The 22937-nt window shown below is 53.8% G+C and overlaps 1 pseudogene; it reads right to left on the bottom strand.

The window, feature by feature from the left end:
* LOC136517383 (general transcription and DNA repair factor IIH helicase subunit XPD-like) overlaps window positions 1–22937 on the bottom strand; it is a 55644-nt pseudogene that overhangs the window by 27068 nt on the left and 5639 nt on the right.

Below are 22937 nucleotides of genomic sequence, written 5' to 3' on the forward strand. Positions count from 1 at the left end.
TAATGAATTTCAATCAATTTAAGCACCACATGAAATGATACTTCATTTCTTTCGAAATGAAATGCATGAATGATGCTTATGCATGAGGTGATGATGATTATGCTCATGGGATGAAATGGTAATGCATGCTTAACACCGAGGTGTTACAAACTTCATCGGTAGGAATTTCTTTAATAGTGGTATAGTGCACATGTCCTTGACGCACATTAGAATTATCCTGCTCCTGGTTGTTCTTCTTAGGATAGGGGCAATTTCTTACCCAATGGCCGGGCTTGTTGCAGTTCCAACATGACAGGTTGCTGGGTGGAACATTGGAACTTCCTTGTCCTAAGCCGCCCTTTGGTAGAGCAACAGAATAGGCCTTGTGAAACACCTTCTAATTCTGAACAGTTTGCACCTTTTTCTAAGGTGGCCTAAATGTAGGAGCAGGTGGGCGAAACTGAGGTCTCACAGCAACTGGAGCTTTTGACTTAGAAATGTCTGCTTCAAAGGCTCTCTTTTGATTCTTGGATGCAGCATAAATGTTGTTTTGATTGTCTTAAGTTAAGGCATCACTAACAAATTCATTAAAAGTGGTAGACTTGTTGTTAGCAAGAGTCTTCTTCAGCTTGGGACCAAGCCCCCACTTGAAACTAGCAATTTTCTTCGCATCAGTATCAACAAATTCTATGTCATATCTTGATAGGTTGTTGAAAGCATGTAGATATTCAGTCAAGCTCTCGGTACCCTGGGTCAACTTCATAAACTCGGTATGCTTGATACACATAAGACCTAGAGGAATATAGTGTCCCCGGAAAGCAGCCTTAAACTGGTTCCAAGTAATGTGAGCATTCTTAGGTAGGGTGGCTCGGTGATGACTCCACCAAATGCCTACAGGCCCTTGCAACTAGTGGGATACATACTCAGTTTTCAATGGCTCAGTCAGCCTCAGCAAACGAAACTTTTGTTCAAGTGTGTTCAGCCATTCCTCTGCTTGGAGTGGCTCTTCAGCCTCTTTGAAAATAGGTAGCTTGGTATCTAGAAATTCCTTGAAATCACTATATTGATTTGGCTCTGCACCCTGGCGCTAATGTCTGCCCTGGGCGACTTGTTGCGCCATGGTGCACATAGCCTCACCCATAGCACATTGCCCTTCAGCGAGCATAGCCACTAACTCTGCTAGAGTGGGTGGTGGCGGTGGTGGCAAATCTTCATTGTCATGACCATTCAAGCCACTACGCCCAGCATCATCGTTTCCATTATTCCCACCGGCTCTAGAACAGGTGCGAGGCATCTACAGAATTGCAACAATAAGCAATTATTGATTATGTTGAAAATTTGTAGAAGAATTGTATAATTATGCCAAACTAAATTTACTGGAGAGAATATAAATTCATACAATAAAACAGAGGCACAATAATTCAATTCCACAACCATAACATCACCAAATATATTACTTAACGTCATTCGCAAATGCATTCCGTATATGCCAAATTGCTTGCCAACACAACGGGCATTCATTCAAAGTGCAACCATGATATGGATTACATGCAAAGTTTCTAGAGTACATCAAAGGGTACACCATGAGATCGAACTAAATTATGAGTTCCTTACATAATGATTCAAGATTGGGAGCTAATGCATCTAGTTAGATACTAAAGCTAAGCTACTCCTCGGGGTGGTCGCTATCGATGTTGGACACACCATCACCATGGTCATCCTCAAAAGGCTCAATCTCCTCCTCTTTAGGCTCATCCTCGACGTCCACCTCCATACCATCATCCTAAGCAATCAACACATTGGGATCTTCTTCCACCGCTGGAGCATCTGGAGGAAGAATTGGATTCACCATGTTGTTGAGACAATGAACATATAGCTGAAGCTCCTCAACCTAGCGTATAAGTTCCTGCTCTCTGTGATCAAACTCTGTTGCCTGCCTAGCAGCTTGAAACACCATCTGGATTCTAGCTGCCTCCCTAGTCTTAGCAAGACAAATAGCCTCGTCTCTCTCCACATAGATCCCCTGAACCTCTGCTATGGCTGCATCCCTCTCAGCAACAGCACGGACAAATAACCCCCAACAAGTTTCCAAAGCTATCATATAATTACCTACCTCATTCTGAGCAGCTCTAACTACCCTTTTGTGCCTACGCACACGTACTCGCATCCTATGTTGTGCAGCCTGTGCTCTTTGGAGCTCTTGCATACAGCTAATGTAGCTATCCTGGCGAGAGTAAAACATCTTCATAACAGCATACATGACACTTGTGGCAGCAGTACTACTTCCTGCTCTTTCATCCCGGTCTCTGACCAAACAATTACCGCATGGTTGGGTCCAAACGGTTTGCGAGGGGTCCTAGCTCAAGTTATGCATTTTACAAGATTGCAAACAATTTAAATGCACTTATCTAGCTCCATTTAATTCTCCTAGAAAAAGCATTCTAAACAGTAAGTTTCATATTTTTATCAAATACTACACTTCATGATGAATCCAACAAAATTTGGTTCACTCCATTTGGACACTCCTAGCTCTAGATATGAATTTTTGAAGTTGGTATTCAAATCTGTGAAAAAAAAGAAAATCAAAACAAACATAGTGACTGACAGATGGGGCCTGCTGGTCAGTAGGACCCACGCGTCAGCGAACCAAAATAGAGGCAGCGTTCGACCGATGATAGCTCGCCGATGGCAAGATCTCCGACGGTAGCGTCACCACGGTTGCACTCCCCACACTCCCCCGCTCCCAATGGTGCCCTTCGTTGGACCGGCGGTGCACTGGAGCACCCTCGCCGGTGGCAATGGTAGACGATGGAGGTGGCGCAGCGGTACGCTAGCGTTCTTCAGCCACGGTGTGCTCAGACGAGGTGTGTCATGGCTTCACGATAACCTAACAAAGCTATCTAGGGTGGTAGGGATTCCGGTGAGGCGGTGGTGGCGGCGCACAGAGCACGGTGGTCCTCTCGCCGTTCCGGCTAAACGGTGGTGAAAGGCGAGTCTCCATCATGCCATTCGCTAGGTCTAGGCTTACTCATCCTAATGCGCGCGAATGAGATGGGAGGCGATAGGCCAGCTCGACAACAGTGAGCTCGAACGCCTCGGCAGCCATGGCGACCACGGTGGGAGCAGCGGCGTGTTCCCTCATGACCAAGCAGTAGCATCAAGCCAAGCTCCTACCTAAGCGTAAGGACCACAAGGCGACTACAAATCGGAGAAAAGGAGGACAGGAGGTGCGGTGGCGCTCTGACAAGATCGTGGCGACGACAATACAAAATACACCCTTACCAAGGCTTGGCAAGTGGGACTAGCGGGTCGGGGTGGAAGAGGTGACGGTGGCAAAGCTATTGGTGAACTAAATTGGACAGTGGTGCAGCGACGACGGCGCTACGCGGTGGTGGAGCTGGCGGCGACAATGGCGAGTGCAGCGCTCCGCTGGCGGGTGCGAGAGTGAGCGAGGGAGAGGAAGTGAGTGAGAGAGACACAGACGGGCGCGTTGTGGCGATAATGAGGCTCTCCCCAGCCAAACTGGTGGGGCCCGCATCGGCGTACAGCCACTAGATGGCAGGCGTGGCCTGATGGCGGTTGGCCTGCCCAAACACGGCATGAGCCTGTTTCAGATGACTGAAATTGTCCCCTTCCTCACTCTATATCTCTTAAACCAACGCGATTTAGCAAAAACCGTAAGAATCAAAGTTGTAGAGCTACATGAGTACTCCAACTTTGCTTAAATGAGTTTGGTCTAGATCAGCCTAGTTTATGAGCTACAGCACGACAAACATCGGTACATTGAAACTGTAAATCAATTCCGGACTTAGAAAAATTTTCAAGTGCTAGAACAGTATTTTGTCGCTACTTGTGAGCTGTTTTTGAGCATGCTAGACACCGAATTGGGTCTTGACCCAAAAATAAAAGTTGTTACTCTAGTCAAGTACTACAACTTTGCTTAAGGGTGCACTGCCATGCAAACACTCTATGCTATAGTTCAACTTAGGTCAAACATACAGCTTGAAAATAGTAAGTTACACTATAACCATGACTTAGAGGCCGAATTGGTCCAAGTCATGAATACCAAAGTTGTTCCATATGATATTCTAAACATGTTTAGGGTACCCCTAAGGTCCCACAAATATTTTATACATTGGTCACATGTAAACCCTAGCATATGCAAAACATTTAGTGACAACACATGTAATATAAGCAATTATAGAGATACAATTTGAGATGCTCATGCTTATGAATGATCAATGATGCTTGTGCTCGTGTAATGCCAATGCCAAATGCATGCTTAACACCAGGGTGTTACAGTAATCAAGTAGCTCTTGTCAGCAAATATCATCATCCCATAATCAGCTTTGGAGCGAATTACACGGCCAACACATTGGGCTGCTTGCCTGTGACATTAATGAGATTTCAAATTTAAGGGCGTACCCAGTGCAGAGAGCTCCCGCTCTGTGCAGGGTCTGGGGAAGGATGTCAGTGGCAAGCCTTACCCTCGCCTGTGCAATGCGAGGAGATTTCAAATTGATTTCAAGAAATTTTGTTAGAAATATCTTGACAACATAAGAGGTGACAATGAAAAGGAGTTGTTTTTCCTTAAAGTAATAATGTTATTACCAAAGCATCAAATGTTAGGAAGTCACCCTCCTTTATCTGGAAAGTTTCCCGGAGGTACTCCAACCTAGAAGCAATATCCTGCAAATCGTATAGAGACAAACAAAGGCAACTATTATGAAATCATTAAGCCACCACAAATTGCAACTGTGTACATGCATCAAACTACTTATACATACGAAGTAACTATAACTTGGCACCAAAATCAAGGGGTAGATAGGATTGAAGCTAAATGTGAACAGAACTCTCCGGCTCAGTGTGTACTGGAAAGGAACACCAAACATGATAACTAATCTGCCATAGTGCCGATCAAAATCAATACCTTCAGCAACTTTGCCCCTGCATTAAGTGTTAGCAAAAGTGAAACTATAGCTTCCAATGGTGACAACATTTTTTTATCTATGTTACATAGTCAGTCACATCACTGAATATTTAACATAACCAAAAATAAAATTTGGAAGGTTGCTTTCAGATCGCAAATAATAAGGTGGACCAACCTGGCAACAGAGAAGAAAATGGCACCTCTTCCACAATCACATGCCTTTCTGTAGTTATCGATAGCCAATGTTGTCTCATTGACATCTGGTGTTTCGATTAACACTAATTTATGTTGCATGATGTCCTGCAAAACAGTAAGACCAGGTTTTCGTTATTGGAACTAATGTATATGTATCTTATCTGGGCTATAGAAAATTTACAGGTATTTCATTTTCATAACACACACTAGTAGAGAAACGACTTTTAATCCGCTTCGAAATTTGGCTTTTGTCCCGGTATTTTTTGCGTCCGGGACTAGAGAAACCTTTAGTCCCGGTTGGTAGCTCCAACCAGGACTAAAGGTCTCTGCCCAATGGCTACTGCGGCAGGCTTTTGCTGCAGGAGATATTTAGTCCCGGTTGGAGCTATCAACCGAGACTAAATGTTAACTTTTACTCCCGGTTGGTCCCTTCAACCGGGAGTAAAAGTCTACTCCCGGCTGGAGGCTCCGTGTGGGACTAGAAAGAGACCTTTAGTCCCGGTTACTATCTCCAACCAAAAAAAAAGACTAGCTTGGCCGGACGGCCTGCAATAGTGGGTGCGTGTCCGAAGCATAGCTGACACCACTGGCGCGAGCTGTGAAGACCAGAAGGGCGGTGCTTGGTGCCAGCGACAAGGTATGGCGGAGGACTAGATGCGAACCCCATGCTCTTTGCTGCAAATTAAATGCATGCATCGAGACAAGGATGGATCAGCGATATGTATCTGACGATGTAGCTCAAGTACTAGCTAGTATAGTTACCGCTACCGAGGTAGTCAGCGATGTTGTAGCCATTGTTGAATCGTCCCGTACCGAGGTACATCTGCACCAAGTACCTTTAGTCCCGACTGTTATTACGAAGCCGAGACTAAAGGTACAATATCCAGCTGTTATTTGCGGTAGACTTTTGCTGCAGGGGACCTTTAGTCCCGGTTGAAGCTACCAACCGGGACTAATGCAGCCTCGATGGGCCGGCTCGACCTGAAGCCCACACATACGAGCATATACCAGAATGGAGCGGCCTAGTACGCAATATGCTAGAATTGCTGGCCAGTCCCCACCTATTAGCACCACCTCGCTTGCTCAGAAGAGTGAAAGCTAACTTAAAAGCTCAGCTCTCGAGCCATCCAGCATGACCTTACTTGAACAGAACAGATCGTACCGTTGCATCCTTGACTAAAGGTCCTTCATACTTTAGTTTATACAAAATGTTTGAACATTATAAACATGTAGAATACATATATTCTAGCAGCGTAGAATGCGTATTCGAAAACCAAAATGAATCATCAATTGAAAAAAGAAAAAGAAAATAGAAAAAAGAAAACCTTTAGTCCGGTAGCAGCGTAGAATGCGTATTCAAAAACCAAAACGAATTGAATTGAAAATAGAAACAAAAAAAAGAAAAAGAAAATAGAACAAAAAAAAAGAAAAGAAATAGAAATAGAAACAAAAAAAAAAGAAAAAAAAACCTTTAGTCCCGGTTGGTAATACCAACCGGGACTAAAGGGTCGGCCCACGTGGATAGGCCAAGAGGCTTCTTTAGCTCCGGTTGGTATTATCAACCGGGACTAAAGGTGTACCTTTAGTTCCGGGCGAGAAACCGGGACTAAAGGAGGGGCCCTTTAGTCCCGGATTCGTGCTCCCAGTTGGAAAACCGGGACTGAAGGAGTTTCCCAACCGGGAGTACAGCTTGTTTCTGTACTAGTGACAAATGACTAGCATATATTTGTGGATAACAAAAATTTAGCACCAATACCTGGCATATCTGTTTAGATAGCAAAACTGCAGATATGATAGATGTAATTCTTCGTCCAAAGACTAGATAGTATCTATTTAGTACCAAAGGTAAGACATATACCAACCTATGCTGTGCATGTTGCTGATGTAATAAATAATTCGGCAGTGTCTATACGAGTGCGATAGTACTGGTAGATACTTTTAAGTCTTAATGCAACTTGAGACTCTTATTATCAATATAGATAGGTGGATGGAAAATCCAGAACATGCAATGAAAATATGGCATTAGATGCTTAGACACCATTTCATATACTTACTATAAACCGATGGTGTTCCAGAGGACCTGCCCCGTTATCTAACAGTTATGGACGATTTATGAACTTGGCTGAGGTGCATAGGTGTTACACGATTAGACCCATTCCTATTTGCCATATCTATATTTTATCTGAACTGTAGGGTTTATATGAGAGAAAAATATACAAGTGAAAGAAATAACCTGCGGAATTCCCATTTCGTGCCAGCTGTTGACAATGCCATCCATATAGGAATAACTGACAAAAAAGCAAACTATGCCATCTGGAACAGCAGAAGCCATTTCTAGCAAGAGGCGGCCATAATTCCTCACAACACAAGGATCACTACGCATATCAAACTTTGTACTCACAGGTAGGTCACTGAAAATGATGGAATGATTGATGTTTACACAAAAGTGTTCTCCCTCCATACTAGTAAAGAAAGTCATTTAGGACATGATTTAGCATACCAAGAAGTGATTAATTAAGGAGTATTTTTCCCTATTTACCCTTATTAAATAGGGTTGCAGGTATCATCTATCAAACAAACTTTCATAGCTGGACTGGTAAGCGCACTACAGCCCGAGGCAGGAGGTCCCTGGTTTGATCCCTCACAGGCGTGTTATTCTCTTTGGAAGAGCTCGTGGATTTGCATGGCGCTGTGGCGAGTTGCATGGCGCTGTGCGGCTGTATGGGTGGGTTTTTGTTGTTGTTTCGCCGCATATTTTTGCCGGTTGCTCACGTTTGGGCGCGTATTTTTGCCAGTCGCTCACTGGCACGGCGCGTATTTTACCGTTCGCTCGTGTTGGCGTCCGACGTTTGGGTTGCTAGCTTCTTCTATTTAAGCGCCACAACACTAACTCACTAAGCCACCACTTCTCTTGTTCATCTACAGTGCAACAAATTTTTCCACATGGCCGATTTATTTGCTGGGATCGATCTCAACGTGCGTCCATTGGAACATGGCAACGGCAATGCTGGGTTCGATCTCAACGAGCCTCCGCTGGAGCATGGCAACGGTATTACGTCTCTTATTAGTTTTTTTTATATTTAGTCATCTCTCATATCATCGTTTTCTTGTCGATAGGATTTGATTTGAACCTGCTACTAGACGAATATGGTGCGATTAATTTCGATTTTGAAGAAAACCTCGCTGGTAAGATAAATTTCTTTTGATATGACTCGATGCTGGTAATCAAAATCGTTGGTTTGAATTTGCTTGTTTTTTTTTTTTTGCAACTAGAAGATGCTAATGAGACTCCCATTGAAGCCAATGGACGAAGGAAGGCCCAAGACATGACAGAAGAGCTCAGAAAACAAGTGCATCAAGCTTTGTTGGCTAGAAGCAAGAATGGGAAACTAGGCAAGTGTGATACAAGAGTTGTTGCTGAACAATTTGGACTTCACATTTGAGTTGTTCAGCGCTTATGGCAGCCAGGTAAAATCCCCCTTGCTCAATCCATTCCGGTTAATGTTGCTAGTCAAAAGAAGGGTAGAGTAGGCCGCAAGGCAATCCCTGATGATTTGGAACCATTGCACAACATTCCTCTCAAAGAAAGAATGACTATAGAAGATGTCAGTACGAAACTAAACATTAGCAAATGGAAGCTACAAAGATACTTGAAAAAAGGTCTTCTTAGGCGCCACTCAAATAGCATCAAGCCACACCTGACAGATCCTAACAAGAAGTCTCGGTTACAGTGGTGTGTTGACACGATTGATCAGGGTAGCTTGCATGATGAACCAAAATTTAAGGGATTTTTTAACCATGTGTTCATCGATGAAAAATGGTTTTTCCTCCCTCAAAAATTAGAGAAGTACTACTTGCTACCCGAGGAAGATGATCCCATCGCACTTGTAAGAGCAAGAATTACATTCCTAGACTCATGTTTTTGTGTGATTGTGCTCAGCCAAGGTTTAGAAATTGTCGGCGTTTCGGACCGGGGGGGTCCTTAACCAACGAGTGAATTTGTGCTGCGTGCCCCTAATCCCCGATGGTGATGCAAAGAGACACAAGGTTTATACTGGTTCAGGCAATCGACGCCCTACGTCCAGTCTGAGAGATCGATCTTGTATTCCTTGCACCGGAGTGCTCGTAGTAGGGGGTTACAAGCTAGGTGAGAGAGGGAGCTAGCCCCAGGTCTCGGCGGGGGTGGTGCGGGCTACTTGAGGCGTTGTTCTCAAGCAGCGTAGAAGTGTGTGGTTCTATTGGTGAGTTCCTCTTTCTGCTCGTTGTTCTCCTGTCCCTAGAAATGGCCCCGGTCCCTCCCTTTTATACTCTAAGGGAGAACCAGGAACGTACATATGTTGCTACATAGCGTTCTATAAGTGGGGATGGCGTGTCCGAGCCCTGCAGCCGGCCACTGTTGTGGTATGGTCGATGGAGTGGCCCCGTCCTTGATGTGCAGAAGTGACGCGCCGGTCATACTTGATCTTGTGCGTCGTAGGGCTCCAGTACAGCCTGAGGCAGGACATGGCGGGTGACGTGCCGGTCATCGTGCGATGACGTCATAGGGAGTCGAGGCTCTGCAGATGTCGAGGCCGAGCCATCGTGGGGGGCTCGGCGGACATGGATCCTCAGGCTGCCGAGCCCCTGAAGCAAACTGCCGAGGCTTTGGAGGGAATTATTGGTCCTGGGTACTGATTCCGAGGCCACAGTATCCCGAACGTGGCTCCCCACGCCGCGTTGTTCTCGGAGCAGGAGTTGGCAGCACAGTGAGGCATGGGCGTCAACCATGTGCATAGCGGTGGGCACAGTGGCGGGTAACCCCTGCCTAGTCCTGCCTCCTGTCCCGTCGGCCATTCCACTGTACTGTGCCGAGCATGCGGCCGATGTCAGTGGCAGCAGTTGGCTGAAGTTAATGCGACGCGACGTTTTGTCAGAGGGACAGGTAAAGGAAGAGGCAGCGGAGTGTTGTCGAGCCCGCCTCGTGTGAGGCGGAGGGTCGGCGACCCGGCCGAGGCCTGCAACGAGAGGGGGTCGGCCGAGGCCTTCGGTGGGGGATCGCCCGAGGCCAGCGGTGAGGGGGCCTTGAGCGATACGGAGAATTGGCCAAGGCCTTTGGTGAGAGGTCACCCGAGGCCAGCGATGAGGGGGCCTCGGGCGAGTCGGAGAATCGGCCGAGGCCAGCAGTTGTTAGCTGTTTTTGATTCTTACGAAGTCTAAGCAGTCGTTTTTTGGTTCTTGCTTAGGGTACCCCTTCTTACGGTATCCGACAGTAGCCCCCGAGCCTTGGGGGGAGTGGAGGCACTCCCCCTGAGGTTCTGACGAGAATTGGCTCTTGATAGTTCCTGTCGGGATGGTGTTTCGTACTCAAGGTTTCGATGGGTGCGCGCGAGCGCACCTGCCGGGTGTAGCCCCCGAGGCCTTGGAGGAGTGATTTCACTTCTTCAGGGGCCTTTTTCTCTTTCGAGTGAGGGGTTTTCATTGTGTTTGCCGAGCCCGTGGGTGCGAGTTCGGATCGCTGGGCCTCGACGATGCTGCGAGAAGAGCCCCTTAGCCTCTGCCTGGAGCGAGACGGCCGCCAGGGGTTCCCCTGGCTTTTTGTACGACCCTCGCGCTTCCTTTTCGCTCAGAAGGAGGGGTGGAAGATGCCATGCTACCCTCGGTGGGCGCGAGCGATGACATCTCCGGTGAGCTATTATCGGGTAAGTCCGAGTGGAGGCCCGTACCCCGTTCGCTGGGGGTAGGCTAGCGGTCCAGGGACGCTCTCCATGAGTACCAGAGGGTTTCTCTAGTGGGTGCCGAGGCCGTTCGCTGGGCCTCGGTGGCTCGGTGCCTCCCTATGGTGGGATCCCATTCGGAGACATCTCTGCCGGTCTCAGACACGACTCAGGGCGTCCCAAGCATTTCGCTTGCTTGGACCTCAGCCTCGTACAGGCTCGCCCATAGTCGTCCCTGACTCTGTTGCCCTGGGGTAGCTGTCGAAACCCCTGGGGGCCCAGCCTTCAAACCCCTGGACCGTAACGAGCTTGGGTCACTTGTCTTTATCTTGGGTGCAGGAAGAGCCCCTGAGCCTCCGCACGGAGCGAGAGGGCGGTCAGGGGTCCTCCTGACTTTTTTGTCCGTCCCCCGCACGTCCTTTTCGCTCGGACGGGGGGGGGGGGTTGTTTGTCGAGCCCACTCGTGTGCAAGCCTGAGCCGCTGGGTCTCAGCAAAGTTGTAGGAGGAGCCCCTGAGTCTCTCGCACGGAGCGAGAGAGCGGTCAGAGGTCCCCCTAGCTTTTGGTTCGCCCCTCGCGCGTGAGGGTCTGTCTGCCGAGCCCCCCTCGGGTGCGAGCCTAGGTCGCGGGGTCTCGGTGTCTTTACAGAAGGAGCTCCCTAGCCTCTGCACGGAGCAAGAGGGCCGTCAGGAGTTCTTCTGGCTTTTTGAACGACCCTCACGCTTCCTTTTCGCTTGGAAGGAGGGTTTGTTTTGCCGAGCCCCCTCGTGTGCGAGCCTAAGTCGCTGGGCCTCGGCAATGTTTTGTAGGAAGAGTCCCGTAGCCTCTACGCGGAGCAAGAGGGCCGTCAGGGGTTCTCCTGACTTTTTGTTCGACCCTCGCGCTTCCTTTTCACTTGGAAGGAGGGGTGGAATGTGCCATGCTACCCTCGGTGGGCGCGAGCGATGGCATTTCCGGTGAGCTGTTATCAGGTAAGTCCGAGTGGAGGCCCATACCCCGTTCGCTGGGGGTCAGCTAGCGGTCCGGAGACGCGCTCCAAGAGTACCGGAGGGTTTCTCTAGTGGGTGCCGAGGCCGTTCGCTGGGCCTCGGTGGCTCGGTGCCTCCCTACGGTGGGATCCCATTCGGAGACCTCCCTACCGGTCTCGGACACGACACAGGGCGTCCCAAGCGTTTCGCTTGCTTGGGCCTCAGCCTCGTACAGGCTCGCCCGTAGTCGCCCCTGACTCTGTTGCCCTAGGGCGGCTGTCGAAACCCCTAAGGGCCCAGCCTTCGAGCCCCTAGACCGTAGTGGGCTCGGTGCCTAGTTCCTTTGCCTAAAAGGAATCGGGTGGGGGTTATTTCTCTCCCTACGGCTAACAACGGCAGGCGCGTCTTTTGAGGCGGCTTTTTTGGGGAGGCGAAACGGCGCCTGCTGCTGCTGTGGTTGGACGCGACGTGGTGTCAGCCGATGGGACATAACCGTACACGCAATTAATGAGGGAGTGGGCGCGTGGGCGGTAAGACCGGATCTGGATAACCACAGCGGATTTTTGGGGGAAACTTCCCCGATTTTATCGCCCACGATTTGCTCCCTTCCTTGCATAAATACGAAACGAGCCTCACCCCTTCTCCCCTTACCTTGCCTGTGTCTGCCTTTGCTGCCTTCTAGCTGTTGCTAAAGAAAAACAGAGAGCACCGGGAAGAAGGGAGAGAGGGGGGAGTGAGAGGCAGAAAGCGAGCCTTACCGCCATAGTCGCGACCTCCACCGTGCGCATGGCCAACGTCGTGGTCCTCCCGGTGGACCCATGGGATCGGTCTGATGTGACCGTGGGAGTGCTGCAGTCGCTTATCGACGACGGTCTCCTCTGCCCGATCACCGATCCCAGCAGGTAAGAGTGGATGGCTCCGGGAGGTGAACCAGAGCCGAGGCCTCGCGACGGCTACATCGTGAGCTTCGTGTCCTTCCACGAGCGTGGTTTCGGCCTTCCGGCGGATCGGTTCATGCGGGCGCTCCTGCATTACTATGGCGTGGAGCTCCACAACTTCAACCCTAACTCCATTACGTAGGCGGCCACCTTCGTCGCCGTCTGCGAGGGGTACCTGGGAATCCCTCCCCATTAGGAGCTGTGGCTTCACCTGTTTCGGGCGACGCATACCACCAGGCCAACGGGTATGACGGGCACGAGGAAGGCGACGAGGACTGGCGGCTACACTCTCCAAGTGCACCAGGACCGGCTAAACCTCTACATCCTAGCCCAACTCACGTCGTCCAATCGTCGCTGGTACTCCAGCTGGTTCTACCTCCGCAACGACGACAGCGGGCTTCCTCCTTATACTGGGAGGGTAGTGGAGGTTCAGCCGGAGCACTGGCGGTATGGCGTCCCGAGCGAGGAGCAACATAGGCTGTGGCCACTGCTGAAGGCGCTGGAGAGGCTGTGCGATCGTGGCCTTACGGCGGCAGTGGCGATGGCGGCCTTCCATCGCCGAAGGGTGCTGCTGCTGATGGCGCGGCGGCAACGTTTGTTCGAGATGACGCCGGACGAGTCGATTGACGGCATCCGGATGTCCACCGCGCCCCTCTCTGACGAGGAGGTTCTGCGCCGGGTGAACAAGGCGATCGAGGGGCGGCAGAAGATCGGCGGCCTATCCCCGTTCCCGATGCGCCCGACGTTAGGGTATCTTTCCCTGGTGAGTCGTGTGCGGCTGCAGCCTCCGAGGCCTCCTTGTTCCTCTCCTTGGCCTAAGCCCTTATTCGTATTCGCCATTTTTTGCAGCGGATGAGGGACATACGAGCCTCCCCACCGCCCATCCCTGAAGACGCACAACGGCGGGCGGCGAACCGGGCGTACGCGGAGGCCCAGAAGAAGAAGAAGGACGCTAAGACGGCAAAGCGTAAGAAGAAGATCGTTGAGCGCGACGCTCTGGAAAAGCGTCGCCGGAAGCAGAAGCTCGAGGGTCTCCCAGTGGAGGCGTCTCCATCGACATCGGTGGAGGGTTTGAGCGGCGACGATGGTGGTGAGGTGGGCTGGGGTCCCCTCGACCGCCTCCCTGACGTCAGGGAGATGGTTCTTGGGGCGTCGGCGGGCGGTCCGGCGTCCCAAGGAGGAGGAGGAGACGGCAACTCGGGGCAGATGAGCGCCCGCCCCGCGGCCAAGGCCGATACGCCCAAGACGAGGGCGTTGGGAAAGCGCGCCGTCAGCCCGTTGGGCTCGACGGCAGAGGTGGAGCAGGCGGCTATGGGGCCGGCTCCACCGGGGGTTGAGCGAGCACCGGAGTCTGGCGAAGGTCGGCCGGCCTCGACGGATACGGGGGCCGTGTCACCGCCGCCGTTGCAGAGGAGGGATGCGGTGAAGAAGCGGTTGAGCATCCGCTCGAGGTGAGTATTTTGCTAGTGAAGTTTTTTAACATCTCCTGCTTTTGTTTTGGTTGCGGGTTTGACCGTGTTTTGCCCTCAGCCGGAAGCGTCAGGCGGAAGTGCCTGCCTTGGCGCCACGCAAGGCGCTCAAGGTGGGCACGGGTTCCATTGCCCCAGGGGCGGTGGAGGTACAGGAGTTGGTCGCCTAGGTAGGGGCTACCCAGGCGGCCGTGGGGCGAGAGGAGGAGGAGGAGCCTACACTCCGCGAGGCCATAGCACCTACAGCTGTCGAGGCCACTGTGGGTGCGGCCGAGACCCCGTCGGCCGTGGAGGTCACCGAGGGCGAGGTCGAGGTCGAGGCCCCCACGGTTGTCGAGGCCACCGAAGGTGAGGTCGAGGTCGAGGCCCCCACGGTTGTCGAGGCCACCGAGGGCGAGGTCGAGGTCGAGGCCCCCACGGTTGTCGAGGCCACCGAGGGCGAGGTCGGGGCCCCCACGGTTGCCGAGGCCCTCCGGACCTCAGGGGCCGAGGTGGTGGAGATCGCGGCGCCCGGGAACTTTGGGGCCGAAGTAGTGGAGGCCGAAGTGAGCGTGGCGAGGGCGGCGGCCCTGGAGGTGGAGACAGAGGCGAGGCAAGCCTCAACCCTGCCGCCAATTCAGAGCGCACTTCCGGTACAGGGGAGCACCCGGGAGGCGGAGGTCCACCTGATCCCTACCGACAATGCTTCTCGGGGGAAGGGGGTGGCCGATGTCAGGGCGGCCAGTGCCGTGGAACAGCCGGCTTTGGCTTCGGGCGAGGGAAGTACGGCCCTCGTGCGAGTGCGGCCTGAGCCGTACGGGTGGGATCACCCACGCGTCTGGTGGCGGAGCTGGGACGACCCCGAGGGGGAGCCCATCTTTGCACTTGAGGACGTGGCCGAGGGGGGTCGCTGGGACACCCTCGAGCAGTACCGCAGCCTGGCAGAACGGTCGCTACGGACAGCGCTGTCCGTCGTGGCCAATGACCTGCCCGGGGTCTCGTAGGTACGTATCCCCCTTTTCTCGTGTGACGTCGTCTTTCTCTGGGTTTATTCATAGTGCTCAACTTGTGTTCTGCCTATCCAGGAGCTCGAGGCCCGGTCCTTCGGGAAGTCGCTGTTCCTTCGACGGGAGAGGGGCGTCTGGGACGAGCTCTGTCGGTAGAGGGAGCTGCTCGCCCACGCCAACGAGCTTCTGTCAGCGCGGAGCGTGGAGGCGGAGGATCTCCATCTTCGCTGTGACAACCGGGAGGCTGAGGCGACCATGGCTCAGGGGCAGGTCGCCCCTTTGGTGGCACGGGTCAAGGAGCTGGAGGAGGAACTGACCCGTGTGGCCGACGAGCGAGACGCCTCCCACTCCCGGGTGGAAGAATTGAGGGCCACCGCCATAGCCACCGCCGGGCAGCTGGGTGCAGAGCAGCGGGCGCACGAGCTGACGAAAGGTGCCTTGGCAGAGGCTACCAAGGTGGCCGAGGCTTCCCAAGGCAAGGCCCTAAAATGGAGGGAAAAGGCCGAGGGTGAGTCCTGTTCCCTTTATTTTGTTCGTTTTTTCATGCGTTTGACACCTGACTTCTTGTCGCGACGCAGAACTGGAGAAGGAGGCTTCTAGGGCAGCCGAGGCCTCTCGTGTCGAGGTCCAGCGCTAGAAGGAGAAAGCCAAGGGTGAGTCCCGCAGGCCTCACGCCCCTGTTTGGCTTGTTTTCTTTGATGCTTAATCCCATTCTACTTGTTTTGGCGCAGGGTTGGACGATAAGGTCTCGTGGTTGACCGAGGCCTCCGTCACGCTACAGACAATGCTCGATCACGAGATCGAGGAGCACGACGTGCTGTAGAGCGCCGCCCGCGCCATCTGTGAGGCCCTGGAGATGGAGGGGGTTCAATCGGGCAGCTCCCTTAGGAGCCGCCTAACTGCGTTGATTGGCCAAGCGCGTCAGCGACTGCGAGAGGCGCTACACACAGGCGTCAAACGCGCCCTGGCCGTCGTCTCCTCGCACTACGCTGGCGTCGATGTCGAAGGTGTCAGTGACGGCTATGTCCTATCCGAGGATGCCGTCGAGGCCGAGGAGGAGCTGACGAGGCTAGAAGCGGTGGTCGAGGGCCCCGGCACGGCGTTGGCGAAGCTGTTCGAAGAGGAGGTGGTCCCTCCTTCGCTGTCTGTCGACGCGAGAGACCCTGCGCCTTGACTTGGGCCGAGGGGGCCGTGTAATAAGTTAGATTTATTACTGTGTCGTGACGTTTGTGGCCGTCGAGGCCTTTGTGAGGTGCTTGTATATATACGTTTTTTCTAATCATTTTATTGTATTTCCGAGCCTCTGTCCTCTGTCTCACCTCCGAACGTATCATCTGTAAAAACTCCCTTGGAGCCTAAGTTGTCCCTCGGGTAAAAGGTGGTGAGGGAGTTGCCGTAGCCCGGAGGCGTAGGTCGTTCTCACAGCTCGGCCGGCCTTTTAGCCTTGAGACATACTTTTGGTCCTTAGGTTCTTTACAAATGGTCTGTTAGAGCGCGCTAGAGAGAGTTTGGCGTAGGAATTTAACTAAAAATCGATTAAGAAATGGTGTCCGGGACTTAGGGGGGTCCCCCCCCTTCTAGCCCCCGAGGGAGGCTCGGCCCTGCGGAGGCATGGCCGAGTCTCCCTTGAAGCGTTATCGTAAAGCGTTTTACCTTCTGTTCCGATTTCTAGACAAGTCCTTTGAAAAAACCCCCTCAGAGCCTGGGCTGCCTCTCGAGTGAAAGGTGGTGAGGGAGTTGCCGTAGCCCGAAGGCGTAGGCTTATCTCTCGGCTCGGGCAGCCTTTTGCTCTTGAGGCGAACCTCCGGTCCTTAGGTTTTTTTTGTAATTGACTTGTCCTAGTATAGGACAGGTTCCCCTTGATGGGGGTTTCTCGAAAAATTAGAACAACTAAAGACGCTTCTTTAATGTATTTCGAGAAACAAAATATACAATGCTTGGAAATTTAAGGGTAGAAACGACGTAGCTGTTCTATGTTCCAAGCGTTGGTGAGGACTTCGCCCTTCTCGTTGGCTAACTTGTAGGTCCCGGGCTTCAGCACTTGAGCGATGATGTACGGCCCTTCCCAGGGTGGGGTCAGCTTGTGGCGGCCCTTGTTGCTCTACCTCAGTCTCAGCACTAGGTCGCCCACCTTCAGGTCTCGGCTTTGGACGCGCCGAGCTTGGTAGCGTCGTAGGGCTTGCTGGTACCTGGCTGAGTGTAGCAGCGCGACGTCTCGGGCTTCGTCCAGTTGGTTGAGGGCGTCTTCATGGGCAGTGCGGTTGCTTTGCTTGTTGTACGCCTGTAGCCTCAGGGAACCGTATTCTAAGTCAGTGGGGAGGATGGCCTCGGCTCCATAGACCAGGAAGAACGGTGTGAATCTCGTGGCTCGGCTCGGGGTGTTTCTTAGGCTCCAGATGACTGACAGGAGTTCGACAAGCCATTTCTTGCCAAACTTCTTCAACCGGTTGAATATTCTTGGCTTAAGGCCTTGAAGGATCATGCCGTTGGCACGCTCTACTTGGCCATTCGTCCTAGGGTGTCCTATGGCCGACCAGGCCACCCAGATGTGGTGGTCATCGCAGAAGGTCAGGAACTTGTGACCGGTGAATTGTGTCCCATTGTCAGTGACGATGGTGTTAGGAACCCCGAACCTGTGGATGATGTCAGTGAAGAATAGAACCGCTTGCTCGGATTTGATTTGCGTGATCGAGCGAGCCTCGATCCACTTGGAGAACTTGTCGGTGGCTACCAGCAGGTGGGTGTAGCCCTCGGGGGCCTTCTACAGAGGCCCAACCATGTCCAGGCCCCACACGGCGAATGGCCATGTGACAGGGATGGTTTGGAGGGCTTGGGCCGAGAGGTGCGTCTGCCGCGCATAGTACTGACATCCCTCGCAGGAGCGTACTAGCTTGGTGGCGTTGGCAACCGCCGTCGGCCAGTAGAAACCTTGACGAAAGGCGTTTCCGACGAGTGTCCGAGGCGCTGCATGGTGCCTGCAGGCTCCCACGTGCAAGTCCCAAAGCAAGGCCTGGCCTGCCTCGGTAGTGATGCATCGTTGGAGGACGCCTGACGGGCTTTGCCTGTACAACTCGCGGTCGCAGAGGACGTAAGTTTTGGCTCGCCGTGCAAGCCGTCGGGCTTTGGTCCTGTCTGCAAGGAGCTCTTCCCGGATAAGGTAATCAAGGAACGGGACTCGCCAGTCTGTACCCTGGTCGGCCTCAGGAGGCTCTGCTTCGATTTCCATGACTTCAGGCTCGACTGCGGAGGTCTCGGCGGCAGAGGGGGCCTTGGGCCCTTCGATGGGCTTGACCGGTGAGCCATCTTCTGCCGCCGAGGTGCAGTTGATGGAAGGTTTGCGGAGGTCTCTGGCGAAGAAGTTCGGGGGGACCGGGGCCCACGCCGACGCCATCTTTGCTAGTTCGTCCGCAGCCTTGTTGTACTTTCGCGCAATGTGGTTGAGTTCGAGACCGTCGAACTTGTTCTCTAGGCGACGTACTATCGTGCAGTACGCCTTCATTTTGGGGTCATGGCAGCTTGACTCCTTCATCACCTAATCGACGACGAGCTGCGAATCACCCCGTACGTCGAGACGTCGCACTCCCAGTTCGATGGCAATTTGCAGGCCGTTGACGAGGGCCTCGTATTCGGCCACATTGTTGGAGGCGGCGAAGTGAAGCCGGATCATGTAGCGCATGTGTAATGTGAGGGGCGAGACCAGGAGCAGGCCCACGCCAGCCCCAGTCTTCATCAGAGACCCGTCGAAGTACATGGTCCAGCATTCTGATTGGATCTAGGCAGGTGGCAGCTGTGTGTCGGTCCACTCGGCTACAAAGTCGGCCAGTACCTATGATTTGATCGCTTTTCGAGGCGCGAAAGACAAGGTTTCCCCCATAAGTTTGACAGCCCACTTGGCTATTCTACCCGAGGCCTCCCGGTTTTGGATTATCTCTTCCAGAGGAAAAGACGACACCACAGTCACCGGGTGGGACTCGAAGTAGTGACGCAGCTTGCGTCGAGCCAAGACTACGGTGTAAACCAGCTTCTGGATGTGGGGGTAACACGTCTTAGTCTCAGAGAGCACTTCGCTGATGAAGTAGACAGGTCGTTGGACGGGTAGAGCATGTCCCTTCTCCTGCCTCTCGACTACTACGGCCGCGCTGACCACTTGGGTTGTTGCGGTGACGTAGAGTAAGAGGTGCTCGCCCTCGGTGGGCGGAACCAGGACGGGGGGTTGGTGAGCAGTGCTTTGAGCCTGGCGAGGGCTTCCTCGGCCTCGGTGGTCTAAGAAAAGCGCTCGGACTTTCTCAAGAGGCGGTATAGGGGCAGGCCTTTTTCGCCGAGGCGCAAGATGAAGCGGCTTAGGGCTGCAAGGCATCCCATGACCCTCTGCACCCCTTTGAGGTCTCGGATCGGGCCCATGTTGGTCATGGCCAAGACCTTCTCCGGGTTGGCCTCGATACCACGTTCTGAGACTATGAATCCCAAGAGCATGCCTCGGGGAACCCCGAAGACACACTTCTCGGGGTTGAGCTTGATGCCCTTCTCTCTGAGACATGTGAAGGCAACCTCCAAGTCGCTGACGAGATCACCAGCCTTCCTAGACTTGACTACGATGTCATCCACGTAGGCCTCGACGGTTTGCCCGATGTGTTCGCCAAAGACTTGGATCATGCACCATTGGTAAGTAGCCCCTGCGTTTCTAAGGCCAAACGGCATGGTTACGTAGCAGTACATGCCGAATGGAGTGATGAAAGAAGTCGCGAGCTGGTCAGACTCTTTCATCTTGATTTGGTGGTAACCGGAATACGCATCAAGGAAGGAGAGGGTTTCGCATCCTGCAGTGGAGTCGACAATTTGGTCAATTCGTGGTAGTGGGAATGGGACCTTCGGGCATGCTTTATTTAGACTAGTGTAGTCCACGCACATCCTCCACTTGCCGCTTTTCTTCCTGACTAATACAGGGTTAGCCAACCACTCTGGATGGAATACTTCCTTGATGAACCCGGCTGCCATGAGCTTTCACACTTCTTCACCGATGGCCCTGCGCTTCTCCTCGTCGAACCGGCACAGGCGCTGCTTTGCCAGCCTAGAGCCCGCCCGGATATCTAAGGCGTGCTCGGCGACCTCCCTTGGTATGCCCAGCATGTCCGAGGGACTCCACGCAAACATATCGACGTTCGCACGAAGAAAGTCGATGAGCACGGCCTCCTATTTGCTGTCGAGGGTGGCACTGATCTTCAGTCCTCGGTCGTTGGGGACGGTGGGATCGACAGGGATGAGCTTGACGGCCTCCGCGGGCTCGAAGGTCCCAATGTGCCGCTTGGCATTGGGAACCTCGCTACCAAGCTGGTCGAGATTGGCAATGAGGGTCTCGGCCTCCACGATGGCCTCGGCGTACTCGATGCACTCAACATCGCAGTCGTATGCATGTTCGTACGTGGACTTGACGGTGATGATGCCGTTGGGGCCTGGCATCTTGAGCTTGAGGTAGGTGTAGTTGGGGACCGCCATGAACTTGGCGTAGCACGGGCGCCCCAAGATGGCGTGGTAAGCCCCCTTGAATCCAACCACCTCGAAGGTGAGGACCTCCTTGCGGTAGTTGGAGGGAGTGCCAAAGCAGACGGGTAAGTCGATGCACCCGAGGGGTCGTGTGCGCTTTCCTGGCACGACGCCGTGGAAGGGCGTGGAACCGCCTCGGAGCCGTGACTGGTCGAGCTCTAGGAGCTCCAGAGTGTTGACGTAGAGGATGTTGAGGCCGCTGCCTCCGTCCATGAGCACTTTGGTAAGCCAGGTGTTGTCGATGATCGGGTCGACGACAAGCGGGTACTGCCCGGGGTTTGGAACATAATCGGGGTGGTCATCCCGATTAAAGGTGATTGCCTCCCAGGACCAATCGAGGTACCGGGGGGTGGCCACCTTGACCGAGAAGACCTCCCGGCGTTCCCTCTTTCGCTGGCGCGCCGTGAGGCATGCCGAGGGTCCGCCAAAGATCATGAAGGCGTTGCGTACCTCGGGGAACCCATCATCTTTATCGCCGTCCCTCTCGCCGGTGCCCCTTTTCCTGGCGTCATCGTCGTCGGGGAGCCCAAGCCTGGCGTAGTAACGCCGGAGCATGGTGCACTCCTCGAGGGCATGCTTCACCGGACCTTGATGGTAAGGATAGGGCTTCTTAAGCATGTCGTCAAATAGCCCGGGGCCCCGGGGGCCTCGGGGATTCCTGCGATCTACTGTGGCGACATGGCCGGCCTTGAGGACCTCCTGCTTCCCTGGGCGACCCTTCTTCTTTCTCTTGGGGACGTGGGTGGGCGAGGCCTCGGGGGCCTCGTCCTTCTGCTTCCCCTTGGCGTCGTTGTTGGGGAAGATGGCCCCAACCGCCTCTTCGCTCGAGGCGAAGTTGGTGGCGATGTCGAGGAGTGCGGCCGCTATGGTTGGTACGTTCCGGCCCAATTCTCGGACCAGGTCTCGGCAGGAGGTGCCAGAGAGGAATGCTTGGATGATTTCTGAGTCACCGACGTGGGGCAACTCGGTGCATTTCTTGGAGAAGCACCGGATGAAATCTCGAAGAGATTCGTCCAGCTTCTGGCGGCAACCTTTGAGGTCCCAGGAGTTCCTAGGGCGCACGTAGGTGCCCTGGAAATTCCCGACGAAGACCCTCACCAAGTCGTGTCAGTCGTGGATCTATGCGGGGGGAAGGTGTTCGAGCCAGGCTCGTGCTGAGTCTAACAAAAACAAAGGGAGGTTGTGGATGATGAGAAGGTCATCGTCCGCACCACCTAGCTGACAAGCCAGGCGATAATCGGCTAGCCATAGCTCGGGGTTCGTCTCGCCGCTATACTTTGTGAGGTTGGCAGGTTGCCGGAACCGGGCTAGGAAGTGAGCGTTGCGGATGGCTCTACTAAAGACCCAAGGGCTAGGTGGCTCGGGAGAAGGACTACAGCCCTCTTCGCTGTCGTAGCGACCGCCTCGGAGTGGGTGGTAGCCCCGGGCAGCTCCGTCGTCGTGGCACCGTCGCCTGCCAACTACTTCGTGGTCGCCTTGTGCCTCGCGTTGGTCTCCAGGTCGATCGCGCACCGAGGGGGCCCTGTTGGCCGTCGGCGCCCGAGCAGGCTCGAGACGGACCGAGGCATCCTGGCCCCAGCGAGGTTGCACCGTGGGTTGCTCCGAAGTGCCTCCACGCCGGCGGGAGGCGGAACTTTCGGCCTGCTGCACCGCAGCGGTCTCGAGGAGGTCATGGAGCTCTCCGCGGACCCGTCGCCCCTCGGTGGTGGAGGGCTCGGGCATTGCTCGGACCAGCATCGCAGCCGCTGCGACATTCTGGCTAGCGTGATTAAAGATTGGGGGTGGCTCACCCCCTCGTTGTCGTTGATGCGGTGATGGACGTCGCGGGCCCTCCGTCGGGCTCCTCCGCCCTCACCGCGCCCTTGCTGCTCCTGCTCGAGAGTGTCCCGAAGCTGTTGTAGAAGGAGTCGGTCTTGTTCGACCTTGGCTTGAAGCTCGCGGAGCTGCTCCAGGTCTGGGCGTCGATGCTCCCCGCGGACGGGATTCTCGTTCCGTGCTGCCGAGGCTTCGAGACACGGAGGTGTGGCATCGCCCGCCCTTGCCCGGGGTGGGGAATGGTTGCCTGTCCTCTCGTCCTCTTCGCCCGCCCTTGGCATCCCAAGCCCGACGTGGAAGCACTCACGAGACGGATCGTAAGTCCCTTCGTCGTCGGAGTCAGAGTAGCCAAAGCAGTAGTCGCTTGCAGTCATGAAGCGACGCATGGCTTCGGGGTCACAAAGACTAGAGAAGTCTGCTCCAG

Source organism: Miscanthus floridulus, chromosome 17 (assembly GCF_019320115.1).
Source record: "Miscanthus floridulus cultivar M001 chromosome 17, ASM1932011v1, whole genome shotgun sequence".
NCBI classification, from domain to species: Eukaryota; Viridiplantae; Streptophyta; class Magnoliopsida; order Poales; family Poaceae; genus Miscanthus; species Miscanthus floridulus.